Consider the following 6,567-nt stretch of genomic DNA (forward strand, 5'->3'; position numbering starts at 1 on the left):
TATACATATATATATATATATATATATATATATATATATATGTAGCCAGATGAGACTCAGAGGAAGAGATTTTTCTCAGAATAACATTTTCCACTGTGTTCCTATGAGCGAGTGAGTAATAAGTTCTAGGAGGAGATAATTTACAGTAGTTCGTCCATACAATTTAACTACTGCAGAACCTCACAAGACCCCAAACGACACATCGTATAATTAATGACCGACTGTAAATACCCCTTCCCAACCGAACCCATTAACTAGCTCTCAACAACCAGCCAGCGGCACACAATGGCGTTCACAAGAGTAGGACTAACAACAGCATTTACCATAAACCCTTCAGCAGGAACAGAGAGCTTTAGCTTTGGCAAATCATTAACCAGCCTGCCACCGTCGCGACGATACCGGGACTGGATGCGCTCTAAAGCTTTAGGGCTCTATGGCTGGTCTGAAAGCAGTATCGATCTCTTTTGCATGCATGCGCACTTCTGCGTTATCTACCCCCTCCCTTCCCTATATTTCAGGCCATGCGGAGTAAGCAAACGGGACAGTCTGCAATGGTTTAGCATGATGGTGTTTGAACCCAGGAGCTGATTGCTGTTGACTCACGCCGCACTAGAGTGTGTGCAGGTCTCGGCACTGATTAGTACAGTCTCCATCTGTTTCTAAACAGCAGCGACAGTTTTTGATCCCATTTCCTAAGTAAAGGCGCGCCTTTTTATACATTAATTTGGGCCAGACATAATTTGACTCACTCACTGATGAACAAAGTTGTTGGTGGGGTGTCGCATCAAAAATTTTTATTGGCACTTTAAAGTGTTAAAGTAGTCTTGCATGTGCCTTTCTACCAACTTTTCATGTTTGTCCTTATCTTCAGAAGAAGAAAAGGGGCTCTGATGTTTAAACAAGGTTGTTAAGTTTATAGGTTCAGTCCCGAGAGCCGGGGCGCCTACTGCTTCATAAACGACCACTTTATCTCTCTCACACACACATACACACACACACACAAAATGTTGCTAAATGATTTCTTTTTTATGTGAGAGACAGTTACATGAGAGTAATGATACCCATAAGAAAAAAGAAATCACACATGAGAACGTCTCATACGGTTTTCAGATTTATCATCGCATTATTCCTAGACCAGTCCATTCTTTTTATAGCTCTTTACACTTACTGTCTCTGAACAATTGCCTACTTTGTTTATATTTAAAGATGAATCTATATATTTAATCTTTATATATTGTTTAATCTATACTGTATATTGTTGTTGTTGTATATCAACAATAGTCATTTGTTTCTATTTAAAATTCATTATTAATATCTTATTATTATTATTATTATTATTTATATATTTGCATACAGCCTATATACACATTTGTATTTATTATTATTATTACTACTTGAATATCAACAATAGTCTTATTTGTTTATATTTAAAATTCATTATTTATATCTATTAGTAGTAGTAGTAGTAAAAGTATTACTTTTTCATTATTTATTATTTGCATGTTGTTATTTTGTGTATTATTATAACTATACCTGGCAAAAAGTTAAGTTAGAAAAGTAATAACTCACAAAAAGCTGCAGGGTTTTATTCAAAGCACAAACCAGCAATAGTAATAGTGATGCTTGGCACACCAGTAACTATAAACTTAACTCGAAATACTATAATTTCTGATATTTGAACAAAGCATAATTCAGGTAAGCTACAAACATGAAGCTCAGCTTGCTAAAAAGTTTGCATGTATGCAAATCTACTAGCTCTGAAATCCGTTAGAGATGTAGGACACATGATGAGATATGCAAACATAACCTCAGAGTATGAAACCCCTCTTTCAGTTTGAGATCACTGTTCTATCTCTTCAAACCATGTGTAAGTCACGTCTCCTGTGTACGAGTTCCCTTTGAAAAGACCCATTGAGACACGAGTTATAAACTTGAGGTACACAAACCTGCAAGCCAAACACGGTCACATAACCACCACGGTAAAAAATTTCCTTTTTAAAGCAATGCTGAGTGAGTTGCTCAAACTAAGAGGAGGCGTATATTTAGTATAAAACAGGTTGTGTTAAGTGTGAGTTAGGCAGCTGTGATAATGAAAAAATCCTTCATCACAAGGGCAATAAAAATGGGCCAGGCCACATTTCTTTAACAAACAGTGAGACGGACAGCCACCCAGTCATTCAGAAAGTAATACACACACAGATTTCTTCCTAATGTTTCCCCATACAAAATTACTTTCCATAAAGTATTGTGCTACGCTTGTTTCTTAAACGGATTTCCCATGATCTCCAACTAAATTCAATTAAAGCTCCATAAATCTCGGAAACTGGGATTAAACTCAAGCATATGATTAATGGACCTGTTTTATTAGTGGTTTCTCAGATCAGCTGTGGATCCCTCTGTCAGCCAAAGTTTAATAATTGTGTTTGCTAAGGCAAGCTTTACTATTACTATTGCTCACAGGGTCGGGATTTGAACCAACCCCTAAGTATTATGCAATCCTAAGTATTAAACTTGTAACTGCTATGGACATGAATACATATATTGTGAAGTTTCTTGAGGAGGTGTGCTGTAACTTCAATAAACAATCAGAACTTCACCTGGCGGAAAATAAAAAAAACTAACTACTATGTGGCTCAAGTCATATCCATATCTTCAGGTGGGCTGGACCCAAAATACCCAAGCAATCATATAGCAATTCACTTAAAACCACTGAAAACACCTTAGCAACTCCATAGCAATGCATTAATAATCACTCAGAACACCTTAGCAACACCCTAGCAACTGCATAGCAATGCAGTAATAATCACTCAAAACAGCTTAGCACACCCTAGCAACTGCATAGAAACACACTAATGATCACTCGGAACAATGTAGCAACACCCTAGTAACTGCAAAGAAACACACTAATTTTCACCCAGAGCAACACCCTAGCGACTGAATAGCAATGAAATAATAATCATTCAGAACACCTTAGCAACACCCTAGCAACTGCATAGCAATCCAATAAAAATCACTCAGAACACCGAAGCAACACCCTAGCAGCTGAACAGCAACACAGTAATAATCATTCAGAACACCTTAGCAACACCCTAGCAACTGCATAGCAATCCAATAAAAATCACTCAGAACACCGAAGCAACACCCTAGCAGCTGAACAGCAACACAGTAATAATCATTCAGAACACCTTAGCAACACCCTAGCAACTGCATAGCAGTGTTCTAAAAACAATTAGAATACCCTGACAACCTAGCAAAACCCTAGCGACCACCCAGAGCAATCCAGCAACAGCACAGCAATGTGCTAAAACATAATAAATAAATTAATGAATTAATTAATCTAGTTCATTTAATGATCTTTTGTAAAGATCCAATACAGCTCTTACGGTGTCTCATATGTCATGTCACCCTATTGTAGATACAAAATAAATCATCAGAAAATAAGTTAAAGCTCCTCTTGCACCGTCCTTTTACGGCTCTGACTTGCTGTCAAAAAAAAAAACAACAACAAAGGAAGCTGCTTTAGTCTATAAGGAAGGCGTAACAAAAACCAGATGCAGCAACAGCAGCAGGCAGAGCAGTCAGTCTGGGATAAGGGATTAGTGAGTGTCACACCATTCACCTCTACTGCAAGAGCGAACCTGTTAGTCGATTGGAAACATGTCTTCATTGAATAGGTGGAAATATATGTGGAGACAGATAGGTAGGCGATTTAGAGACAGTTACAACCAGGCCCTCTATCCAAAATCAAGCTTAAAACTATTAATTACCAAACAAAAATTTGTATTATTATTATTATTATTGTTATTTATATATTTATTTATTTATTACTACTATGAACTCACATATGATTCTGTTAGTGCCTATACTTATTTCAAATCAATATGTATTACCTTGTTGCTAGTGTAACATGTTGCAAAGCCAATGGTACAATACGCACAAAACAAACACAGCACACACAAACGTGTATTAAAAATTTACTTTTATTATGAATAATAATTTTGATGAACAATTTTGGAGACTGAATGAAATAGAAGTATGTTTATTATTTCTCTCACTGAGCTTGCTGCAACTATGCTCAACTTGACTTTCTAAAGAATGTCCGGAAGATTTTTTTTTTTTTTTTCAAATGCGTCATCAGTATAAACGGGAAATGAAGTGTGCAAAGTGTTTGTTTGCATTTCAATACAACTTTAATTCAGTGTCCATATCCTGTTGAAATTTTTCTACTCAACCTTTCAGTCTAACTGTCACCTTTTATGTTTTTGTATATAATATCTAAGCAAGTTAACATGAATATTTGAAAAGATTATTAAAATGACAGCTTAAACTATAGACAGAGTGAAAGAAACAAGGAGAGAAAGAAACTGTAATTAGTTGTAATTAAATTAAATCTGAAAATTGAATGCAAGCCAGATTTCCTCACTTGGCTAAAGAGCACAGTCCCCCACTGGCATGAAATTACAAATGACAAATAACAAATTACACACACAAAAAAAAAAAAAACCGGAATGCCTCAAAACAAGGCTCCTACCTGCATTTCTGACCTGTTGCAGTTATCTGCATCATATTCCCTATAATGCACATTTAGTTTATCCTCAATTATTTCCACACTTCCATAAGAAATCTGGTCTTAATGAAAACGATTACACATTTATGGCAGAGGCTCTACAAATCAAGCAAGTAATAAAAACCCTTAATGTTGATGTTGTCTAGATCTGCTAAACCTCATCATCTCATTACAGGAAACTGACACAACCCACGCACACTATAACAGCACATGCTTAAGGGTATAAGCATTGTCTTTTCTCATAATAGTGACAAACAATAGTTTTACATAAAATGTGCCATCGAACGCTGAGGCAATAATATTCAACTAGCTGTGTTTACAAGAAGTCAGACTTGATTAACTGGTACCATGTAGAGTTTTAAGCTAAATACATAAACCCCCAAAATAGTTGGGCACTTAGGCCACACTTAAAAATATATGAATGTCATTTAATTACATTGCACTGCATAATTGGCATGTATTTTTGAAGATAACACAAGCACATTCTAACAAAACATTTCACAAAATTTATTGTGCTTAACTAACTTCTTTAAGATAAAGTATTTGTATGCTTTGTGTTAGCCAAATGTTAGTAGGTATTAGTAGTAGGTAGTAGTCCATCATTAATGAGATAAACTACACCTGTGGTTACTCTACCAGGACACCTGTGTGAACTTGAGGACAACTGACTAAAGGCTACGTCCACACGAAGCCAGAGCTTTCCCTATCCGATCTTTTTTTCCCCCTCGTCTCAAGAAATATCTGCGTCCACACGAAACCACAAAACTGACACAAAACGATGTAGTATACATGCCAGACCAGTATGTGGCGCTGTAATTCTGCCACAGAGATACACTAAAAACGGAGAAGAAGACTTGGACTATGCGCATAAACCTTGCACGCGGTATACAAACGAACATGGAACAATACATTTATTAATCTGTGTTAAAGTTAGTTAATAAAAAGACAATCGTTTAGTGTTTGTTCATGTTTTTGTTGCTGTTACGTGACGTAACGGTGTCTGACTAGGATCGAGACATGGGCTGATGACTTCATAGTTTCAGAAAATATACGGATTGGCTGTCCACACGAAAACGCAAGGGTGGCGTTTTCAGATTTATCCACTCTGGGACCCGGTTTCAAAAAATATCGGTTTCACTCTCCCAAAACGCCGGATCAGTGTGGACGAAACGCCTATACGATACAAAATGTATGCGTATACAGCTAAACGTGTCTCCGTGTGGACGGGGTCTTAATACATTCGCTAACAATCACAAAACACACCAGTTGGTTAAAAGACATTACGAGAATAGTAAGAAAAGTTGGTGCTACCATCATTTGTTTACAGCTGACAATTATTCAATTCTATAGATACATAAAACATAAAGAGAAATGTCATTTCTATGATCCCAGAGGTGCAATCTGTGACTGATTGGACAGTAAAATCAGGACAGCACACAGTCATACGCAATACCAAAAAAGTGATGTTTCGAATGGTTTTCTGTGTTGTTGTATGTATTATATCAAACCAGCAATTTCTGAGAGGATTTGGGGCTGATTCTCTGGGTCCTCAGGCACCAGGGAGGTCCAACCCACCCTGCCAAGATGGTCTCTGGGGAAAGCTGGTCCCAATATCTGCACACATGAAAACATTCCTCTGTTGATTTATTTTTAGACATAATCTCAAACAGATTTCCACGTTGAGCAAGTTGGCTGGGACCGAGAAAGGCTGCACCCAATCCGTGGAAGCATGGCCCCTCTGAAAATGAATGTTATTCTGTTTTTCTTCTGGGGATTTGAATTCTGTCACTTTCCACTCTTTTGGTGGTAAGCCAGCTAAGCCTAAAAAAGCTGTAGTTTAAGGGACAAGCAAACGAAAGATTTGTTTGTGACACTGGGAAAAGAGGATTGGCATGTTGGAATGTGTAAAGTACTTTATTATTCCCACATCTCCATGAAATATCCTTTCAAAGCCTTGTGTCAGATTGTTTAAAGCACAGGACAGTAAATTTCTTCAGACA

Source organism: Sinocyclocheilus rhinocerous, unplaced genomic scaffold (assembly GCF_001515625.1).
Source record: "Sinocyclocheilus rhinocerous isolate Xijiao unplaced genomic scaffold, SAMN03320098_v1.1 scaffold1956, whole genome shotgun sequence".
Classification (NCBI taxonomy): Eukaryota; Metazoa; Chordata; class Actinopteri; order Cypriniformes; family Cyprinidae; genus Sinocyclocheilus; species Sinocyclocheilus rhinocerous.